Raw genomic sequence first — 24,717 nt, forward strand, 5'->3', positions numbered from 1 at the left:
TTGCTAGCTATCTGGTCATCCAGAATCATAACAACACATGGCCTTCTGGCCCATTGAAGTGTGTGCATCGTTGTAGGGACGTTGTCAGCTAACCTGTCTAAAGATAGAGATTGTAGAGTTGAAGCATTTGCTCAGAACCTTCAAAGTGTACTCTGCACAGACTGGGATTTAAACATTTTGAGAAGACATGACATTTAAAACTCCTTGGTGAAATACCAAATAAGTGTCACACTGGACATACCTATTAATTAAGTAGTCCTATTTGTTTAGTTCATCCAGAGGCCTAACTGAAAATGACTCATCTTAAGTTTAAGTTCACTTCTTAATGAGGGGCCTTTGACATTTCAATGCTCATCTCTCCATACTCCACAGTTTTTACCATCTCAAATTACCGACTGGTTGGCATATTTTTGTCAGCCCTTTTACCTCTGCTGTCCTTGCACATCAGTGGTGCGATCCAATATACAGAGTCACATTCCAAAGCGCTGGAGGGAACAGAAAAATGACACTCGCAGATCATTGTTGACACAGCATTTCTGCATCTGCTGATGCTACAGAACAGTATACTGTCATTGGCTCGGCTGGAAGATGACTTTGCAGAGAGACTCATCGTTGACTTTGATCACATGCCCTATTCTGGCTATTCCAACACTCAGAGGCTAATAATCTAATCAGGATAATCTATTCTCGCCATCCATCTTCACATCTCGAGATAGCTATCTAATTTGAATGTCTGTAAATGAGACTAGGATCGTCAGATACATACAGTAGAAGGAATAGAGCTAAACTAACTGGTAGGCTATTGATAACAAAGAAGAATACACCATTCCATAATATACTGTACCTCTCCAGTGGCACTGCCAGACAGTGCAACCATGCCAACAATCCCCTTCTGGACCAGGTGGCTCTGAAATATCTGAGATGATTCCATAATAAAACCCTTTGTTTCCATGAACCCTCTGTCTCCAACCCCTATCCCTTCAAGAGCCTTGCCAGCTAGAGCATAGTGATAGGATCACACAATCAAGACAGCGGGACAAGTGTTCCTTCCTTCACACTGTCCATTACAGAAGTTATATCTGTCCTGTGGGAGTTGGGAGGCTGTAGTCTGTTTGGCCGGGAGTCTAAACCATGGTGCACCCAAGGGACCCAGTAGCACTAATGAGGACCCCAGGGGATGCAGTATTACCAGAGGAAATGGATCCAATTAAAACGTCCAGACGTAAATTCCAAGGGAAGGAGGTTGAATATTTCCCTTTAATTACGTTATTGGGGGTTATGGATGCTAGCACGGCGACTGTAATCAGGTGCCGTCAGCACTGCATTCAATCACACAATCCTTTATCCGCAGACCTGGCACTCTTTCCTCCGATTAGGCCTCCTGATTGGGCAATTCAAAGGCTTTTTCCCCCCCTACCCTGCATGGTTTGTCACACAAAAGTCACACAAATCCTCTGATTTGGATTCTGACTTGATGTATGCTGTGTTTGAGAAATTAATCCTATGTTACATTGAAATATGACCAATGCCACAGTGGCAATGTGTGATCATTGTGATTATTATGCAGTCACCCGTTTTCTTCATCAGATGCCATCTACAGTTGAAGTCGGAAGTTTATATACACCTTAGCCAAATACATTTAAACTCAGTTTTCACAATTCCTGACATTTAATCCTAGTAAAAATTCCCTGTCTTAGGTCAGTTAGGATCACCACTTTATTTTAAGAATGTGAAATGTCAGAATAATAGTAGAGTGAATGATTTATTTAAGCTTTTATTTGTTTCATCACATTCCCAGTAGGTCAGAAGTTTACAAATACTCAATTAGTATTTGGTAGCATTGCCTTTAAATTGTTTAACTTGGGTCAAACGTTTCGGGTAGCCTTCCACAAGCTTCCCACAATAAGTTGGAGCTGACAGAGCTGGTGTAGAGCTGGTGTAACTGAGTAAGGTTTGTAGACCTCCTTGCTCGCACATGCTTTTTCAGTTCTGCTCACAAATTTTCTATAGGATTGAGGTCAGGGCTTTGCGATGGCCACTCCAATTCCTTGACTTTGTTGTCCTTAAACCATTTTGCCACAACTTTGAAAGTATGCTTGGGGTCATTGTTCATTTGGAAGACCCATTTGCCACCAAGCTTTAACTTTCTGACTGATGTCTTGAGATGTTGCTTCCATATATCCACATAATTTTCTTTCCTCATGAGGCCATCTATTTTGTGAAGTGCACCAGTCCCTCCTACAGCAAAGCACCCCCTCAACATGATGCTGCCACCCCCGTGCTTCACGGTTGGGATGGTGTTCTTCGGCTTGCAAGCGTCCCCCTTTTTCCTCCAAACATAACGATGGTCATTATGGCCAAACAGTTCTATTTTTGTTTCATCAGACCAGAGGACATTTCTCCAAAAAGTACGATCTTTGTTCCCATGTGCAGTTGCAAACAGTAGTCTGCCTTTTTTTATGGCGGTTTTGGAGCAGTTGCTTCTTCTTGCTGAGCGGCCTTTCAGGTTATGTCGATATAGGACTCGTTTTACTGTGAATATAGATACTTTTGTACTTGTTTCCTCCAGCATGTTCACAAGGTCCTTTGCTGTTGTTCTGGGATTCATTTACACTTTTCGCACCAAAGTACATTCATCTCTAGGAGATAGAATGCGTCTCCTTCCTGAGCGGTATGACGGCTGCGTGGTCCCATGGTGTTTATACTTGCGTACTATTGTTTATACAGATGAACGTGGTATCTTCAGGTGTTTGGAAATTGCTCCCAAGGATGAACAAGACTTGTGGAGGTCTACAATTTTTTTCTGAGGTCTTGGCAGATTTCTTTTGATTTTCCCATGATGTCAAGCAAAGAGGCACTGAGTTTGAAGGTAGGCCTTGAAATACATCCACAGGTACACCGCCAATTGACTCAAACGATGTCAATTAGCCTATCAGAAGCTTCTAATGTCATGACATAATTTTCTGTAATTTTCCAAGCTGTTTAATGGCACAGTCCACTTTGTGTATGTAAACTTCTGACACACTGGAATTGTGATACAGTGAATTATTGTCACGCCCTGACCATAGATTGCTTTGTATGTTTCTATGTTTTGTTTGGTCAGGGTGTGATGTGGGTGGGCATTCTATGTTTTATGTCTAGGTTGTCTATTTCTGTGTTTGGCCTAGTATGGTTCCCAATCAGAGGCAGGTGTCAGTCGTTGTCTCTGATTGGGAGCCCTATTTAGTTATCCTGTTTTTCCTTTGTGTTTTGTGGGTGGTTGTATCCTGTGTTAGTGTTTTTCACCATACGGGACTGTTTCGGGTTGTTCTGTTTGATTTATTAAATATATCATTATGGACACTTACCACGCTGTGTATTGGTCCGATCCTTGCTACTCTTCCCCAGACGAAGAGGACGAAACCTGTTACAATTACAATTGAAATAATCTGTCTGTAAACAATTGTTGGAAAAATGACTAGATAGATAAGTAGATGTCCTAACCGACTTGCCAAAACTATAGTTTGTTAACAAGAAATTTGTGGAGTGTTTGAAAAACGAGTTTTAATGATTCCAACCTAAGTTGGAATCCGTCTTCCGTCTTCAACTGTATATGTTATGTCTATACACATACTGCACATATCTCTCTGAGTGGGTGGGTGGTGAGTATAATAAGAGTTATATTCACTGAAAATGTTCCACTGTCAATTTCCTGTTAATCCTGGTCAGAATCTGTTCCTGGATTGACACAAATGATACTGGCAAGCTTGCGTGACCCGTCGGAATAAAGTTGCCTCTTTTAGCTTGATGAATGAATGCATCTACTCTGAGTATATGGTTGACCCCATGGCCCTAACCTGTTAGACTAGAATAATGATTCGTGCTGTGGTATTGATTGAACTCAACCCATTGCAAACAAGTCAGTGCAAATCGTTCATACAGTTACAATAATGTAATAATGCTGTATGTTTAAGGGCATTATGTGGCCACTGACAGTATGCACTGTTTAAAGATTACAGCTGTGGATATGTTCTGTTGCCCAGCTCGTCCTTGTCTGGTAGGGAATGCAATAGTAGAATGCACACATTAGGCAGGGGAATGGCTTCTATTCTATCACAGGCTGCCTCATTGTGGTAAAGACCTTTACTCTGGGAATGAAAAGGGTCTGCTGCTGCTCAAGGATAGATTGTAATTCCTTCTCCAATTCACAGGGCTCAAACTGAAGGGCACATATTGATTTTACACATCTCAGGGCTAGAGGAGATTCAAGGTTTCTCCAGGCTCAACAATACACAGATCCCTGAGTTATGAGGAAAATCTCCGCGGCTCGAAATTGATCGCATGCTGTTCCTCTCTGCCTCAATCGGTTTCCGTTCCTTGTAAGTGTATAGGCCTATGTGTAGGTAGTGTACCTTAGTCTAACTTTACATTCCATATTCTTCATCCTAACTCTGACTCATTAATGTCACAGTTTGTTTTTTATTCCAACAGATACAATACAGTACAGTCACAGTACAGTCACAGTACACCTGTAACATTCCATTTGAATTGGGAAAAAAGCAACGAATGATATGTGGCAATTGGTTTCCAACCCTACAGTGTTATATAAGTTTAGTAATCACTTGGGGCCCGAGAGCTAATCCCTTGTTTTCAAACAGCATAAACTGTATCATAGTGGCCATATGTTGAGCCAGAAAATTTAGCAGCTGAAATGAGATTGCCTTAGCGGGGATTGTTACTGCTGTATTGCCGCAGGGCGCACTGCACTGCTGCCGAAAAGTTGGGCATCCATCTCCCCCGGTCGGCCCCTACGGAGATGCAGAAAATCTGGGAGTTTGTGTTTCAGATGTGGCTGACTGTCTCCATCCCTCCCCCTTCTGACTGGCCCTGAGGTGTGATGGTGGGCTGTGAGGCTGTGATCTGCTACCGTGTGATTAAGTCGCTTCATGCAGCAGGTCCTTGAGATCTCACAGGCAGCGCCTCACAGCACAGCGCCTCAGCAGAGGGCTAGTTATCTCATCTTCCAGGGCTCACAGTGTGCAGGTAGTGTAGCATACTGCCAGCCAACTCGTTTTGGGGTAAATCCATGCAGCACCGCCTCACATAAAGTAGACTGAACATGCTCACGCCTTATTTGGTTAATCTTGATTTATACTGTTGTTTATGGAGGAGTATGCATATTCAGACACATTAGTTTGAGCATAATTACTTTGCATACGTGTTATTTGCATAGCTAAATCCATAACATGCCATGACCATGTACATGTACATACATACTGTATGTGACATTATGGTACAGTGCCTTCAGAAAGTATTCACACCCCTTGACTTTTTCACATTTTGTTGTGTGACAGCCTGAATTTAAAATGAATTAAATTGAGATTTTTCAATACCTCTCAAAGAAGGGCACCTATTGGTAGATGGGTAAAAAATAAGTTATTAATTATACTGTGGATAATGTATTAATACACCTAGTCCCTACAAAGATACAGGCGTCTATCCTAACTCAGTTGCCGGAGAGGAAAGAAACCGCTCAGGGATTTCACGATGAGGCCAATGGTGACTTTAAAACAGTTACAGAGTTTAATGGCTGTGATAAGAGAAAACTGAGGATGTTAGTCCACAATAACCTAAATGACAGAGTGAAAAGAAGGAAGCCTGTACAGAATAGGCATCCTGTTTGAATTAAGGCACTAAAGTAAAACTGAAAGAAATGTGGCAACGAAATTAACCTTATGTCCTGAATACAAAGTGTTATGTTTGGAGCAAATCCAACACATCACTGAGTACCACTCTACATATTTTAAAGCATGGTGTTGGCTGCATCATGTTATGGGTATGCTTGTCATCGTCAAGGAATAGGGAGTTTTTTTAGAATCAAAATAATCAGAATAGAGCTAAGCACAGGCAAAATCTTAGAAGAAAATCTGGTTCAGTCTGCTATTCAACAGACACTGGGAGACAAATTCACCTTTCAGCAGGACAATAACCTAAAACACAAGGCCAAATATACAGTACACTGGAGTTGCGTACCAAGACGAATTTGAATGTTCCTTAGTGGCCTAGTTACAGTTTTGACTAAATCGACTTGAAAGTCTATGGCAAGACTTGAAAATGGCTGTTTAGCAATGATCAACAAACAACTTGACAGAGCTTCAATACTTTTAAAAATAATAATGTGCAAATATTGTACAATCCAGGTGTGCAAAGCTCTTAGAGACTTACCCAGTAAGACTCCCAGCTGAGTCTAACATGTACTGACTCAGGGGTGTGAATAGTTATGTAAATGAGATATTTCAGCATTACATTTTCAATAAATGTTCAACATTTTCTAAAAAAATGTTTTTGGGGTATTGTGTGTAGATGGGTGAGAGAGAAATAATGAATTCAGGCTGTAACACAAAAAAATATGGAATAAGTCAAGGGGTATGAATACTATCCCCACATAAAAAGGATCTCTCCCAAGACCTGAGCGGCAGCACTAAAGAATTCTCCAGGTTCTAAATAATACTGTAATAATTGTTGTTTGGCCATTAATAATAAAAAGTGCATATGTTGAAATGCATAAATTTGCTTATGTATTGTAAGGAAATTTACTGTATATTACAAAATGGCATGAGTGCACAATTCAGCCTTCAAACTACTGGAAACTGTCACGACTTCCGCCGAAGTCGGTTCCTCTCCTTGTTCGGGCGGCGCTCGGCGGTCGGCGTCGCCGGTCTTCTAGCCATCATCGATCCATTTTTCATTTTCCTTTTGTTTTGTCTTGTCTTCCCACACACCTGGTCTCAATTCTCTCATTACATGTTGTGTATTTAACCCTCTGTTCCCCCCATGTCTTTGTGCGGAATTGTTTATTGTAAGTGCATGTGCACGTTTTCTCTGGTGCGCGACGGGTTTTGTACCCATTTGTTTGTTGTTCTGGTTTCCAGTGGTTTTATGAATAAAACTGCTCCGTTGATTACCCAGTTTTGCTCTCCTGCGCCTGACTTCCTTGCCACCAGTTACGCACTCCCTTACAGAAACAAAGTGTGCTGGATGTTATGTGCGGTCAAAGAGTGGGTGGGTCATTATAAACAGACAGTACATCACTTTTGATAGAAATGCCAAAGAAAGTGTCAACCAATCCATGCGTTTCCATTTCTCGTCCAAATCAATTTGCAATGTGTGACAGACCATGTGCCACTCTTGCCATAAGAAATAGCAATATAAAGTGTTAACATGGCTTAAAAATGACTAGTTCAGATGTTTGTTTGGAGCTTTAGTCTCCATCTCCTGAACTTGATGTAATGCTCGAGAAAATAACCATAGTGTATTGACTATAGTGTAGGTGGCAAAACCCTCTTAATTAATATGATTAAAGTACATTAATTCTCATATATTTGATATGTATTTTTGCATGTTTTCCTGCTATTAAAGCCAGAGTCCTTAAATCGGTCACCCCGCCTCTGTAAAAAGCTGAGGGATCAGCCTGGAGAAATGTAACAACTCTCAAATTCATAGACTTGGCTATAGATGCAAGGACTGACCATCCATGAGATCAAAATTATTGTTTTTACCATGTTTTGAGGCTATAAAGTGTTTGTTAACATTAAAGATGCGGTTGTGGAAAAGTTCATGGACGTGTATTTTTCCCGATCACAGAGAGAAATACAATGAAAGCTTTTGGGGGCTGAGTTCTCACTCAATAATTGATGTTCCATTTCTTATTCTACAAAAACCTCTGTCTCTGGGGTGTTTATCATCCAGGCCTAGGGAGAAACTCTGTACACTCCAGCAGAATGAGAAAGGCTGTTGTATCTGACAGCAATTCTGCTGGGGTGGATGTGGCCTAACCTAAGGAAAAATCTAAATATGACAGTATTTGTGTTGAGGGGATATCATGCTGTAATATTTGAGACTTTAGAAGCAGCATTATAAAGGGGTAGCCCTCAAAAATCCCCAAAACCAGCTACCAACATATGAGTGGTGAGAAATGACTATGCTAGCCATCTGTATTCTTGTCATTGTGGAGGTAATACCCTTCGAGTAATGTCACGATACTCAATTATTTTGTTGTCCTTCTTTAAACCATGATTATTTATTTAACAGGATTTACCCCGACATGATTTGGTCAGAGCGGGACAGAAGCAGAGATTGTAGGGTTCGGGGGTCTGCAGGGCAGCTGTATTTCTGCTGTTAATTAATAAGCAGGGATGCTGAAGGGTTGCAGGCTGGGCTGCCAGGAAGCTGCACCCCTCACTCTCCTACTCTCTCTCTCTATCTATCTGCTCTGACACAGTGGGGGCGGATGTGTCTCTGTGGTCCTCCGCAGAGCTGGAAAGGACATCCTCTCAGTTTAATTCAGCCCAACCCCGGTCTCCCGGTGCTCTAGGACTCAGTGTTTGACGTTAATCTATCTATCTCTCTTCTCTCTCTCTCTTCTCTCTCTCTCTGTGTGTGTGATCATCTCTCTCTCTCTCTCTCTCTGCTCTCTCTCTGGTTGCAATCGTCTCTCGTCTTCTCTCTTCTACTCTCTCTCTCTCTTTGCTCTCTCTTCTCTCTACTCTCATCTTCTCTTTCTCTCTCTCTCTCTCTCTCTCTCTCTCTCTCTCTCTCTCTCTCTCTCTTCTCTCTCTCTCTCTCCTCTCTCTCTCTCTTCTCTCTCTCTCTCTCTCTCTTCTCTCTCATCCTCTCTCTCTCTCTCTCTTCTCTCTCTCTCTCTCTCTCTCTCTCTCTCTCTTCTCTCTCTCTCTCTCTCTCTCTCTCTCTCTCTTTTTCATTTGAATCTGTCCAGTAGCAGAAATGATTATTCAGATCTCATTTCACTGGGCCACAGATTGGCAGAGCTAAGCTAGCCCTCACAGCCAGTCAATCACGGTCTGTAAATCTATGACGGGACCACTACCTGATTGGTTGGTCTGAACTAATTGAACTCCCACCTATTTGGGAATGAGAATGTCATGTATAGCAGCATTATTCACAACACAGACAATATGTTCTTTGCGAGAACGGAATGTACCTACTGTTGTAAAGATATTAAAACACTACTGCGCGTTTTTCGTTACAGTGTTAATTACTTTAGAATTCACATATATAATCCAGAGCCAAACAACACTCAACAGGACGTCACATAGGTTTTGTGTGCTGTAATAATACAGGAGACAAGACACAATGAAAAAACTAAAAAGCATTGATTGCACCATGAGGAACATAATACATCCGATTTCCCATTGTTACCCTTGTTTTATGTACAATGAAGATCTCCACCACGGATAGAGTTGTCTCCCAGGTACTGCGTGGTAATTATTTTATGTACAATTGTAGACAGCGTGGCTACCAGACTTATTTCAGCATTGTTTGTTTGTATCAGGCAAGCAGAGGGAAATGAGGAATGCATTCATTCTGGCCCAAGTCTTTTAAGTCGAGAGCACAATAGACAACAGGCAGCACCCACAGGTGTTTCCCTCCGCCAGCTTGCTCACTCCTCTCTCCCTCCTTCCACCTCTGAAGTTTATATTTCCTGCTTTCCATCACATTCACCTACACCTTCCTTCTTCCCCAGACCTCCTTCTCCTCTCCCTCTCAAGCAGACATCTACCTATTCAACTCGGAGGTATCTGGCTCTAATAATACGTATCAGGGTCGGGGCTCAAGATGGTGTGAAATAAGTGGATCTGTCAGATCATTTCGCCCCTGTCGTTTTCCTAATCCCTCCATCCCCTGTAAAAATGGAATAGTGCACAGAGAGGAGGAGGGGCCAGAGGTAGCCCTGTTTTAACCTACATCATCCCACTTATCATGTCCCCTGATGTAGACATGATTGTGTCATCACTTTTAAATGTAGCTGAAAATGCTAATAAATAATTCAGCAGTGCGTTTGTTCATCTGCTATGAAACAAAACAGAGGGCAACACGACACAGGGCAGCACGAGCCTGACAGTTTCTGCTCAGTGTGTGATACACATACAGTAGTTTATGTTGGGGTAAGAAACGGCACACCTATTGGCAGGCCTCTGGCCCCGTAATGGCTGCCGCCTGATATACAATTCATTGCCTTTTTTTATAGGAAACTCTGTGTTGAAGGAAATAGTTGTGCTCGGTTTTGGCTAGAGACAGTGCATTCCCTACATACAGTACTTTTGCTCCTTTGGAAAATGACCAATGCCTGTGGCCAGAACGGCAGCTTTACCTCTGGTGAGAAATGAAGATTCATGTCAACATAGAGCAATGAAGATACTCACAATCAACAGTGTTCTGCCCGTCTGCAGCCAGCAAGGATCTCGTCAGTTTTTTTCTAGTGTGGTCTGCTAGTAACCCTGGCCTCTTAAGTCCTCATACATCCCTTAATTGGACAAACTTGGAGAGCTGGGCGCTGTGGCTGGTGATGAAGAAGAGTGGAACTTTGGCTTTGGAGTGTAGCAGGGCTTGCAGGACGGCTGGTGGTATCCAGACCATGTACACTGTCACGTCGTAAGGGCAGGCACCTACAGAAACATGAAGGGAGAGCAGGGAGTATTAGAATGGCCCTTCTCATTATAAAACAATGGGTCTTATTGAAGGGGTGGTATGATGGCGCTTCAGTGGGTAGGGGTTGGGAACGACATAGCTGCCATTGGGTGGATGTTTTCCTCAAATGATGTAGAGATACATTTTAGTTCACAGACATGCATGCAATGAAGACTATTTACATAGTTTGTCATGTGGGTGTGGCTAGAGAACAATGCCCATGTACAGTTATTCAGGACCCAAATGGATATTGGCTTTGACAATTTGAAGTGGAAGTGCTGATTGTCAACCAACTTCCATGAATTTATTCTTGGATAAATCATTTATTGGTTTGTTTCACCAAGGACAGGAAAACAGAATCCCGACAAGACGTTTACAGGACAAACCCACAGAAAAAGCAAAGCCATCCAAATAGAAATCTGACAAGTTATTCAGACTATTTTCTATAAATAGCTCTTCCTCTGAGTGTCGCCCCTGGGGAGCAACATTGAAGATGTCCATTTCTGAAAAACAAGACTAACACGCCAGCTGTTAAAACAAGACTAACACGCCAGCTGTTAAAACAAGACTAACACGCCAGCTGTTAAAACAAGACTAACACGCAGCCTGTTAAAACAAGACTAAACACCCAGCTGTTAAAACAAGACTAACACGCCAGCTGTTAAAACAAGACTAAACACGCCAGCTGTTTAACAACAAGACTAACACGCCAGCTGTTAAAACAAGACTAACACGCCAGCTGTAAAAACAAGACTAACACGCCAGCTGTTAAAACAAGTGACTAACACGCCAGCTGTTAAAACAAGACTAACACGCCAGCTGTTAAAACAAGACTAACACGCCAGCTGTTAAAACAAGACTAACACGCCAGCTGCACTTCTGCCCGATTCTCAGCAATTTCTTCACACGCAAGGGATGCTACCCATCCCTTTTCATTATTAATGAGAGCTGCTCTGTATTTTGCGCCAGCCACAGTATTATTTCTGTTGTGTTTGTCCGGAGGCAGTCACTGCCACAGAGGACGGCTGAATGATGCCACATGTGAAAAATAAGGGTGGCTGAAAACCAACACAATTACAGCTTATTGACAAGATAAACAGAGGCCGTGCAATGACATGCTGTTGTTATAACCCTGATCTAAATCCAATAAGATAAGATTACATATACTAACCCAATTGATCTCAACCATGACCAAAATATGATTTGTTTTTATCCAGCTAGCTAATTCCCAAATAAGTAGCTTGACTCAAGGTCCTCCAATGGCAGGAGAACAACATACACTGTTACTACTCACTGATGTTAATTCACAGCACTCAGTGAATTAACAAAGACGCTGAATTAAGTCAAGATGGTCATCTTTATGGCTTTCCTAAGCTTATTCAAAACTTGGTGAACAGTGACAACCATGTGGTGGTACTCCCACTATGGTCCTGTTCACCTCAGCTGACCACTCTGACCACTCTCTCTGTCCCTGCAGTCTCCCTGCTGACAGAGACAAATGAACTGCACAGACCTACCATGGTATGGATGAATCAACACCCTATCGCTCTATAACCCCTCTACCCCCTCTCCCCCAGCTCTCTCCCAGTCAACCCCGACACCCATGATGACCCCTGACTTTTTTTTATAGGCCAAATTCCAAACATTGATGATATCAGTGGCCAACTCAGATGACAGAAAAAGAATGAGACTCAATAGACGTAGCTCTATATGATAGAACATTCTAAATATGTTTCTTCTGCAAGACCATTGTGATCCACAGGGATCTGTGGGCTTGTTTTTGCTTTGCGACAAAAGCTGTAATTATGTAGAAAAAAATCCATGACTTCAAACAGTCTGGAAGTGTAGCTGGTATTAGCCCATGGGGTCCACTCCATTTTAATTCAGACTCTACCTGATGTTGCTGCAGGGAGCGGTCTAGAGGACAAAGCTTTCTGGCCCTGGGCAAAATGAACACCAACCGCACAGAACTCTGGGACGGAACACTGTGTGATCTTGCACACAGGTCTGTCTCAAACAGTTACTTCCTCTCACCATCACCATGGTAACCACTTTCAACCTTTGATGGGCATGGTCTCTGGAGGTTTTTGGAGGATTTTCTAAGTCCCTSTCTTCAGAATGGCACACAGATAATCCTGCCCTTCTCAAAGCTGCTCATGCGGATCGAACCTCACTCTGTATGGAACAGTCACACAAGCCTTCTAAGGCATACGGACACACTTAATGTCATCGGCTTTCATAGGAGAGACCCTGTGGACCAGAATGTYTATTGTAGGAGTTTATTCAGTGAGTGGAAAATGCAACGGTGATGAATAACAAAGGCTGACGTCTATTGAATCTCTGATGCAGGGGTAAAGTGATGCCTGAGATAATGATAGGGGTGGCCCATGCTGAAGACATCTGTCATTCAAGTGAATTTGGGTGGGTTTGTAATGAAAGATAATTAATCACGCCTTTGAGCACCGGCTCTATTATTAATTCAGGCGTGCCCATGCTGAGTAAATGCTTCTTTATTCTCTCATAAGTGGTCAATATTAATAATGCACAAAGGGCCAAGTTCAGCATTAGTCTTTGCAAAGTTCTTGCGTTCGCAAAACGAAAAGGTTTCATTAGATCATCAATGGTAATTGGAGGTGCTGTGGGCTTGGGTTTCTGTGGTTGGGAGGGACGTACAGATGTAGGATCTTAATCTGATCATCCGGTTGCAGMATACCTTTTCCTGCTATATCAAACTGGCTGAAATTAAGATCCTACATCTGTAATTGGAGGTGCTGTGGACTTGGGTTTCTGTGGTAGGGAGGGAGGTAGTGGCTTGATCGATCCATAGGATAGCTGAGGGTAGGCACCAGGCAGCTCGTCCTCTATCTGACAGCTCTCTGTGGACAATCATCCAAGTTGAGGGTCGCCTCTGCTCAAGGCCTGAGCTACAGACGGACCCATCCAATTAAATGAAATCATAATTACAGTAATAATTGAGTTGGATGGAAGCTGGTTCTAATTATCTCCACTACTGTCATTTAAAGATGCTTTTAATTATTACTTGTAAATTATACGACTTGAATCACATTAGCGCCTCACTTGAAATGTCTATGGTTTATAGCGTAATGTCATAATCCTGATGAAATTTTAAGAATGTTAAGTGTATGAAGCAAGATTGTTTGTACACCATCTCCCAATGAAGATATTTTTTTTCTGCTCTACATGACATTTTAAAGAGTGATCATGCTGTGTTTCCTTTCTTCATTAAGGCTGTGGTGAACGGCCTCCTGTGCATTCTTTGCTTTGTTTATGATTTACTGAAGAAAATAAGAAATCTGTAGTGAGCTCCCCGACCAGACCAGACATGGTTGCCATGGTGACATGTTAACTCTCGCTGTCATCTTTACGCTGTCATTGGGAATGCTTCTCAGCCAGAGGTTTAACCACAATGACCATTTACCGTCTAACTGATTGTCTTCATCATCACCGGACCCCCCATGTTAGCTTGTGGRGGATAGGAAAGGCAGAAGGCAACAGCACTGTTTTCATGTGTGAAAATCCAAAAGGACAATGCCTCTAATCTCTGTGGAGTCTTTTTCCCTGGCACCTCATGTAATGGCATTTGGTTTTGAGATGGCCGGTGATTGCTTACAGGTACAGATGATCTCACCTTATGCACCGTGGAGAATTAGAACAGTGAGGATCTGATTGAGGGCAGACCCATTCAGAGGACGAGCACATTCGTCATTTATGGCCACTATGTAAAAGAAAAACAACATGTACTGAACATGTAAGTCCAGTTTCCCTATCATGCCTTGGGCTGTGTTACTCCTATACAGCACAATACAGCATCTGTATAGAATACAAAATCATTTCATGGAGAATTAAGAATTGGAGGAACGATGAGGTGAATATTAAAAGTCCAATGCATGCCCCTCATGCACATTCATGTTGATGCCCGTACTCATGCTCAAAGGACAGTAGACAGTGGACTTGGTTTGTCTGATGATATTTCCTCCACTTTATCAGCACTTGTCAATGTTGTTGGGTCCAGCCCTATGACCACTAATATGTGAAAATGAATCAATTTATCTGCCGCTGACCATGCCAAAATCTCCTCAAAGTCCCAGGCTGCTATTAAACCTCCCCAGCTGTGGGCACAGCAATGGCAGGCAGGGAGAGAGGTAGACAAGCAGTGAGGCAGGCAGGGAGGGAGAGAGGCAGGTAGGGAGGCAGGCAGGCAGAGCCTGGTATTAGCAACACCAAACACGCTCTCTTCAGGAGGTTGGCAAGTAGTCAGGCCATGGCTCTAACCAACTCCCATCCCCTGCTCTCCTCTCTCACCCAGTCCTCCTCAGAGAGGGCTCAGGTTCTGCCAAAGACAGAGGACAGGAGAAGGTTGTGGCATTACAGCAACCCCTCACCCCACACACACACACATGCACACACACACACACCCACCTCTTCCATTCCTCGTCTCCTCTTCTGTAAAAAGATATGCTGATCTGCGCATAGAAATCCAAGCCCAAGGCAGAACAGTAGAGTGGTACAGTAGACAGGATCCTACTGCAGATCCTCCTTAGGGTGTAAATAAATAATAGCCCCTGGATGTACTGTATGCAGTGCTTGCTTTAGGAAGAAGGTCAACTACTCTTGAATATTATACAAAGTTCCCAACACAATATCTGCTAAATACATAAACAGCAACAGCCTCAAGTATGTGCGTTAAGTTTGCACAACGGCACAATGACCCTTAATTATTTCATCCATTGGTGCGGAAGATTTCATTTCTCTATAAAACCAAAGACTGTCGTCAATGTTTTCAGTGCCATTAAAGTAATAGCCCTCTCAATCCCAAAGTGAAGTAAAATAAAGTGGTTCCTCCAAGGAGGGAAGGACTGTATGGTCATTTCCTTTACAGTAGCAGACTGGCAGTGCACTGCAGAGCCAGAGCCCGACCTTTCAGTCTATCCCATTCATCTGCTACAGCTGTCACTCAACCTTTCAGGTTCATTCTGTAGCTGCAAGGGGTTCAATTAATCTTGGCAAAATGGGAGGACGGCTCATTTTCACCCTTGGTGAGTAGGTTACAGCTCTTCTGGTTACTTGGCTGTTTTCCCTCTGCATGTTTGTCCCAAGGCGCTATGCAGCCAGAATAGCAAGAGCCTTCAGCAGCATCGTCACCAGCCACTTTCAGAGGGACTTAGAAGGTGATGACATGCTCTGGGATTCGATTTTAGTCCCCTGCCTGTTCGGAATGTTTATGAGGGTACCATTATTGGCTTCAATAATAGACCTTTGGGAACAAGGGGAAATGGCATTGTGAAATTGAGAGCTCACCTTGACATATTTATCACTTTATCGTCCCTAATTAGTCCTTCACAGTACTACATTTGATTATCATTTGAGGTAGCAGGACTCTCCTGAACAATTATGTTTTATTATTTGTTGAGCGACTTTGTGGTCGACTGTACCATCATGCAAAATACATGGCCATTGGCCAAAACCACACTCAGACTGAAGCAACAGAAGACCAGTTATGTCTCTGTTTGACATGGATTATGATTTGGGTTGACTTCATTGTCTTAAAGTACACTTCTTTTATAAACTCAGCAAAAAAATAAATGTTCTCTAACTGTCAACAGCGTTTATTTTCAGCAAACTTAACATGTGTAAATATTTGTATGAACATAACAAGATTCAACAACTAAGACATAAACTGAACAAGTTCCACAGACATGTGACTAACAGAAATGGAATAATGTGTCCCTGAACAAAGGGGGGGTCAAAATCAAAATTAACAGTCAGTATCTGGTGTGGCCACCAGCTGCATTAAGTACTGAAGTACKTCTCCTCCTCATGGACTGCACCAGATTTGCCAGTTCTTGCTGTGAGATTACCCTACTCTTCCACCAAGGCACCTGCAAGTTCCCAGACATTTCTGGGGGGAATGGCCCTAGCCCTCACCCTCCGATCCAACAGGTCCCAGACATGCTCAATGGGATTGAGATCCGTGGTCTTCGCTTGCCATGGCACAAAACTGACATTCCTGTCTTGCAGGAAATCACGCACAGAACGAGCGGTATGGATGGTGGCATTGTCATGCTGGAGGGTCATGTCAGGAGGAGCCTGCAGGAAGGGTACCACATGAGGGAGGGGGATGTCTTCTCTGTAACTCACAGCGTTGAGATTGCCTGCAATGACAACAAGCTCAGTCCGATGATGCTGTGACACACCACCCCAGACCATGACGGACCCTCCACCTCCAAATCGATCCCACTCCAGAGTACAGGTCTCGGTGTAACGCTCATTCCTTCAATTATAAACACGAATCTGACCATCACCCCTGGTGAGACAAAACCGCGACTCATCAGTGAAGAGCACTTTTTGCCAGTCCTGTCTGGTCCAGCGACTGTGGGTTTGTGCCCATAGGCGACGTTGTTGCCGGTGATGTCTGGTGAGGACCTGGCCTTACAACAGGCCTACAAGCCCTCTGTCCAGCCTCTCTCAGCCTATTGCGGACAGTCTGAGCACTGATGGAGGGATTGTGCGTTCCTGGTGTAACTCAGGCAGTTGTTGTTGCCATCCTGTACCTGTCCCGCAGGTGTGATGTTCGGATGTACCGATCRTGTGCAGATGTTGTTACACATGGTCTGCCACTGCGAGGACGATCAGCTGTCCGTCCTGTKTCCCTGTAGCGCTGTCTTAGGCGTCTCACAGTATGGGCATTGCAATGTATTGCCCTGGCCTGCCTTTATTCAATTGGATGTTTGACTTTCTTCTAGGAGCTCCTTTTTAATGTTTTATGATATTTATAGAATCACATTGGGGAAAGTATTTCTGAGATGGTGTGGATTAACYATGTGCAGGCTTGTAAATGATTCCCTGATGATTTCTCTAACGTGCATAACGTGGTTAGTGAGTACAGTCTACTATAGCTAGCACATTACATTATGCCAGTGAACACATCCCACAGCAACGTGACCTCTAATCACGTATCATATTACACGTTTCATTCCACAGCTGTGAACCAACGGCAATCTGGGCACGTCTGCGGCTCCAGACGCAGTCAACCACAACAATGAGAAAATCCCTTTACACGCTCCAACAATTGAATTCAATGTGAGTTGAAATTATATGCTACCTCTCCCGGAGGTACCCCACTGGACACCTTAAAAGGTAATATACCTTCTGCTACAGAGTGCAATCATACGGTTCACACCTTGACTCTGGATAATTAGAAGGGCTTGGGGAAATGAGAGGAGCTGCACTTGCCGTAAAACAGAGGCTTAAGTAATCTCCCTGAGATGAGAGAKCTTATAAAGAACACTGTCTGTGCGTCCTTGTTGGATCAGTGGTCTAGCATACCGTGAACATCCTGCCAGCGTTGGGATGAAGACGTGGTTAGCGGTTCCCTCTCGGCAGTAGTTTACAAGCTGTGCTGCTTTAAAAATATTACTAAAAAGACTCCTACACCAGTTTTAAATATAACAGAGAGGCTTTATGTAAGGATGAGTAACGTGACAGCTACTAACATCAGGGTATTTTAGGATATAGTAATACTCTTCTTTCAGACTCATGTTAAAAACAACGTCCATTTGATTTACAATGACACAGACACAGCGTCCTCTTTTGAAGTTGGGATGGGGAAACGAGTGTACTGTACGAGTGGACATACTGCAATGTTCTCACTGCTCAGCTCTCTCCTGACAGGTCCAATCAGGTCAGAGATGAATGACAAGGCATTCTCCCTTGTCTGTCTGTTTGCCTGTTTGTCGGTCTTCCATCAGCAGTGCTGACTGAGAGCCTTCTATGAATAGGTCAGTCAGCGCTATTCTTGTAGGCACAGTACTTCACGTTCTCCTGGGGACCTGATCACTACTTTGTCCCCGTCATCCCCCCACAGACTAGTGTGCCGGCCCGGAACAGTACTTGCTTGGCATGACTGCAGTGGGCGTAGAAACTAAAGTCACAGCGAAGTGGGAGTTGCCCACACATTTAATCTTGATTTGATACTGCGGATACACAGGAAGGAAAAAAACAAAATCATTGACTGAGGAAATTCACTGTCGGCAGAAAAGAGATGGGGGAACCATTGGGTTTGATAGATTAGAGCAGTGGTTCCCAAACTTTTTATAGTCCCGTACCCCTTCAAACATTCAACCTCCAGCTGCGCACCCCCTCTAGCACCAGGGTCAGCATACTCTCAAATGTATTATTTTCTTTTTTTGCCATCATTGTACGATACATTTGTTAAACATAAGAACGAGTGTGAGTTTTTGTCACAACCTGGCTCGTGGGAAGTGACAAAGAGCTCTTATAGGACCAGGGCACAAAAAAACATATAATAATAATCAAAACTTTTGCTCTTTATTTAACCATCTTACATATACAACCTTATTTGTTCATCAAAAATGGTGAATAACTCACCACAGGTTAATGAGAAGGGTGTGCTTGAAAGGATGCACATAACTCTGCAATGTTGGGTTGTATTGGAGAGAGTCTCAGTCTTAAATCATTTTGACACACAGTCTGTGCCTGTATTTAGTTTTCATGCCATTGAGGGCCAAGACTCCACTCTCACATAGGTACGTGGTTGCAAAGGGCCCCAGTGTCTTAACAGTGCGATTTGCCAAGGCAGGATACTCTGAGCGCAGCCCAATCCAGAAATCTGGCAGTGGCTTCTGATAAAATTTTCACAGAACCGCTTGTTGCAATTTCGATGAGGCTCTCTTGTTCAGATATCGGTAAGTGTACTGGAGGCAGGGCATGAAAGAGATAACAAATCCAGTTGTTTGTGTCATCCATTTGGGGAAAGTACCTGCGTAATTGCTCACCCAACTCACTCAGGTGCTTTGCTATATCACATTTGACATTGTCCGTAAGCTTGAGTTAATTTGCTCACAAAAAAATCATATAATGATGGAAAGACCTGTGTGTTGTCCTTGTTAATGCAGACAGAGAAGAGCTCCAACTTAGCCTCAATTTTATCCCGCACATTGAATATAGTTGCAGAGAGCCCTGTAATCCAAGATTCAGATCATTCAGGCGAGAAAAAACATTACCCAGATAGGCCAGTTGTGTGAGAAACTCGTCATCTTGCAAGCAGTCAGACAAGTGAAAATGATGGTCAGTAAAGAAAACTTTAAGCTCGTCTCTTAATTTTTAAAAACGTGTCAATACTTTGCCCCTTGATAACCAGTGCACTTTTGTATGTTGTAAAATCGTTACATGGTCGCTGCCCATATCATTGCATAGTGCAGAAAATACACGAGAGTTCAGGGGCCTTGCTATAACAAAGTGAATAATTTTCACTGTAGTGTCCAAAACGTCTTTCAAGCTGTCAGTCATTCCCTTGGCACCAAGAGCCTCCCGCGAGAGAGTAATGGTTAATGTGATTAGATGTTAATTATTTGACTAGGCTACCTGTATTTGACATTGTGTTGTTATTTCGCTGAACACTAGATGGTTTAATTTTATTTTTGGCAGTGAAACGAGGCTACTCATGCGAGAGAGAAAAAACTCACCGAAATGMATAGCCCCGTTGGAAAATATAAATGTGAAGAAAAACAAAAACAAAATGTAAAAAATAAAAATAAAAATATTTTTTTAATTGTAAAAAGAAAAAAAGTGAATCATATTTTTATTTGGCGTACCCCTGACGGCATTGCGCGTACCCCAGTTTGGGAATACCTGGATTAGAGAACTCGGTGTGAGGATAAATATTCAACCAATAGCTGAATCGACAGTCTATTAATTGAACTTGTAGATGATAACTGATCATTTATTTCACCCAGATTCCTTTAGGACCTTGTCCTCCATCTGTCCATCAGGGTCTATTTCTCCCATGTCTGTCTCCTGGTCTGTCTCTTCTGTTTATCTCTTGGAGCCTCTCAACAGTCCATTTATCCTAATCAGTCTCCTGCCTCGTCTCTAGTCCAAACTTCCAGGCCCTTCCTATAGCATTAACATGGGTGTTATTGTCAGGGCCTGGGACTCGGCACTCGTGCCATGGACACCCAGCCTCAAAGTGATCAGGCCCAGTAGAAAAGCTCCCGTTTTGGGCTCTAAATGAACATCCCTGTGCCAGCTCCCTGGAGAGCCTTAGGAAATGAGTCTCTCTCTATCCTCGTTACAGCAGAGCACTGATGTTTTAGTTTAGCTGTTCAAGAGAATCCTCTAATAGGATATAGAGAGTGCAGGTGATTCCCGCTGTTTGTATGTATTGGGGGTGGCCCCTGTCACAGGAAGACGACATGTTCACTGGAGCTCCCTGTTGACACTCAACCATGTGTTACATTCGCTCAAGGCCAAAAAAAAGTGACTTCTTGGAATGAGTGATGGGATGTCGGTAGATATGTGGGCTAGCACTCTCCACACGCTGTTAGATAATGGATGCCCTTCCTGCCACTGGCGCACACTGACATGAGGACACGGCTGCCTCCAGCACGCTTCTTTATCAGCTCACCTAGGGATMGCAGCACACACACACACACTGCRCACCATTGTGTGCCCCATTAACCTCCCTGTGCTCATAACAGTGGCTGTTGTGTGCAAGGTTCCCCTCACCTCGGCTGAGGTATTTATCTGCAGGTAAGCAGTGCACACCTCCTAATGTGATACCGCAACACCTCACTGCAAGGCACACTTATCCCCGCCAAGCTCCCTGCTTCAAGGGTAGAGAGAGGTGCGGGAGCATTGCCATGCAAGGCACAGTTCCGTAGAAATGTGTGCTGTATCTCTCTGCTGTTTTCAAATGTGTTTTTCTACTTGATTTAGAATGTTTGTCTCCTTGATACAGCATGTGTTTCTTTGCTTGATTTAGAATGTGTTTGTCTGCTTGATTTCAATGTGTTTGTCTGCTTGATTTAGAATGTGTTTGTCTGCTTGATTTCAATGTGTTTGTCTGCTTGATTTCAATGTGTTTGTCTGCTTGATTTTCAAATGTCTTCGTCTGCTTGATTTAGAATGTGTTTGTTTCCTTGATTTTAATGTGTTTGTCTGCTTGATTTTCAATGTGTTTGTCTACTTGATTTAGAATGTGTTTCGTCACCTGATTTCAATGTGTTTATTTATTTATTATTTATTACTGTTGTTTGTTTGCTGAGAGGCGGTGAGAGGACATGAAGACATTTGCTGTTGGGAAAGTTTCTTTGTCAGACAGTAATGCACTTGGGAAAAAGATGCTCTTCATAAACGATACTGTGATACATMAATTATTTGCATTGATATGTCAAAGTCTGACATGTCGTCAAAGCAATTTAAGCATTATACTGATCTGAAGTTGTCAAATCCTTTAATATCCATAATCTGATTGCTTTGCCATGAGTGCGTGCCACAAAATGGAATTAAAAGTATGAGTGAGCTTTCTCTCTAAACAAAGCTGAACTTGCATTATAGGCAATAAATCCACTGTGATTATTTATTTTATCCTCACTACCCCGAGCAATGAGGAAAAATCTATAACATATGCAAACATCCAACCAAACAAGATTTGCAAATCAGACAACAACAAAAAACGCAGAGCTAAATCAAACAGAGAAACTCACTCGTGCGATAAGTATTAGTCTGGGAAGTTAAACAATTTTACAGATTCCGTTTAATTTTGGCATGGGCGGTTTAAGCTACCGAATGAAAGTCAGAGATGAATAATTAAGCTAACATGGTGTGTGTGTGTGTGGGGGGGGGGGGTCTCTTCATGTGTGAAGGACTCATTTGGCCCGGCCCAGGATTGCTGTTGCAGTCAGAAATATTGAAGTTTCACACTTCCTTGGCCTTTTAAAACTGAGAATAAAATCGAGAGAATCTTTCACTGGGAGCACTTACCCCAGTCATCCATATAACTCCTTCCTTCCTACCATGAGTTAACAGATAAACTGGGGGGATTTATTAGAAGGGGAAGTATAATGGATTTAGATGTTTAGAAGGGGAGCAAATAAGCTGTCAAATAGCACCAAGGGAACGTCACCAAGGGAAGGGATGGGGAGGAATACCTAACACCAGGAGTGAGAAGGAAAATACAGTACACAACCACAGTACAACTGAGGACCTCACTTTCACCATACTACAAAGAAAGAGGCAAAGGGCCCTGTCATGTTTGAATTCAGCCATCTGCCCAGTCACATTTTTGTTGAGGCTTAAATAAGGTTATTCTAAGCCCTCTTCATGAACAGTTGCACATAAAAGGTTTATTTTCTTATCTTTAGTGTAAGATGAAAAATAACATAGGGGTAAATCCAGCTGGAAACCCAAAGAGATGGGAAAAGGTATGTTTTAACAGGGCAACAGATTTAGCTGCAAAGTSTTTTAGGGAGCTTCAGGAGAGACATGGGCAGGCAGGCTAAGCTTTGAGTGGGAAAGAGCCTCTCTTTCAGCTGGCGATACAAAGAGCCTGCGTGCACTCACACTGTTCACTGGTAATGTGATGGAAAGAGCTCCAGGGATGTGGTGCATTCAGGCTGTGTCCTGGTTACACTGTGTGTTGGTGATGGTGCTACACTTCAGTCTCCAGGCCATGGGCCTTTGTATGTGGCTGAAGGGAGAGAGGGAGGCCATGCATGATAGCAGGTTCTTTCTTATTTCCTGGCTCCTTCCTAAGGTAGTTACATAAGCATTGAGAATGGACTCAATCCTGTTTACTAGGCTTAATGATTTTCATTCTGTCTGCTAGAGGTAAGAATAGAGGTTTATACAAAGTTTTTGAAAAAGGCCCTTGGTGGTTCAATACTGTAGATTTTTCTGATGAAGTATATACACACGTAATCACCTATATACCTTTTTGAGTCGATACATTATGAACTCTTTACAAACGCTTGAAGGTGAAAATTGAGGTCAAACTTTTGTTCTAAAAGCAGGCTCAGATTATTTCTATCATTTCTTACCAATATAAATGATGTAGATGATTCTGGTCTGTGTCTTTTTATCCCCTCTGGGAACATCTATTCACATTTCAGCACACTTCCAACAATATAATTTATTAAATCTATTGAAACCACTTTATATGGAGCTTAGAATGAAATCAGTTCTCTCTGCTCCCTTCCTCCTTGCGGTTTGCAATGTGGAACATGATTTGCGTCGACTCGAGTCTCCACAGCCTACTTCAGCCGCATCTGCCTCACTCTCACCACGAGGCATTTAAGTGGCAATTTGGGCCTTATTGAGCTCTGCTAAAAGCACAGAGAGCAATTTGTCATGCATTTCATTGCCCGAGACAAAGGTTCAGAGGTAATATCGGACGTTTTATGAACTGTGAGCAATATGGGACTGGGGGCAGCGTGTGGGGTTCAAGTMTTAAGGTTTGCCCGTTTCAGCCAAACTAGGATTTTCCCCTTCGCTACCCTCCATCCTCCAGCTGGGCTTGGTCATCATTTTTCACTGATGCCACCAGGCCTGAAAAGGATATCTGGCTTTGATTAATGTAACAGGGGCCTCCCTACTTACTCTGTGATCCATCAGGGCTGATAGGTGTACAGTACTGAACCTCACAATGGCATCAGGGACAGCAGACTCTGTCTCTGAGTCTCAGGAGACACCATGAGGACAGACCACCTGCTCTCTCATGTAAGCCCTCCCTGGATGGTGGTAGACACAGGCATGTTGAAAGATGGAGAACACTGTCTGTACTGTAGAGCCATTTGAGCAAGCCTAATGCAGCATCAGCAGAATACTGTGTCCTCATGGGAGGCAAATGTGTAAACTCTGCTTTGTGCTAGAGCTAGACAAAGCAGTCTCAGCTCAAATTGTGCATGTGTCTCACCTTCAGGGAATTACTGCACAAGCTGTAAATATGATTTGGATTCATCCTTAATAATCTACACAAAGCATGGAAATCCCATAGAAAAAAAGTAATGAAAAGTGTCATTAATTTGCTCCAGCTTGTTATTCTTCCCCAGAATCCTGCAAACTTGTGAAATAAAGGATTAAAATGGAGGGCTCTTGTTTTTTTTTTACATTCTAAATACCGAACTCCCAGGGAGTCGATGCATCCTCACTTTAGCTACACTTTAAACCGATCAATCGCTTTCCTTTCCCCCTCAATCGAGACTAAGATACCATCTCCATCCATCTCCCAAATGAAACAGTGGAATAGGTTCTGTCTGTCTCTCAGTCTTGACATTGAACCACCCTTTACAGGCCTGCAGAGGAAGGTCTATCTCGTAGAGAAGCCAAGACACATGAGGTGCATTAGACAGCCTCTCCATCCTCATCACAGCTGACCATTAGTACCATAAACCCTCCTCTCTCCTATTTCTTCAGGCCTTTCTAGCAGTT

The 24,717-nt window shown here is 43.0% G+C and overlaps 1 pseudogene; it reads right to left on the bottom strand.

Moving 5' to 3' along the window:
• Positions 1-24,717, bottom strand: part of LOC111982710 (galactosylgalactosylxylosylprotein 3-beta-glucuronosyltransferase 1-like) — a 119,675-nt pseudogene that overhangs the window by 27,281 nt on the left and 67,677 nt on the right.

Source organism: Salvelinus sp. IW2-2015, linkage group LG22, assembly GCF_002910315.2.
Source record: "Salvelinus sp. IW2-2015 linkage group LG22, ASM291031v2, whole genome shotgun sequence".
In the NCBI taxonomy this organism is placed as follows: domain Eukaryota; kingdom Metazoa; phylum Chordata; class Actinopteri; order Salmoniformes; family Salmonidae; genus Salvelinus; species Salvelinus sp. IW2-2015.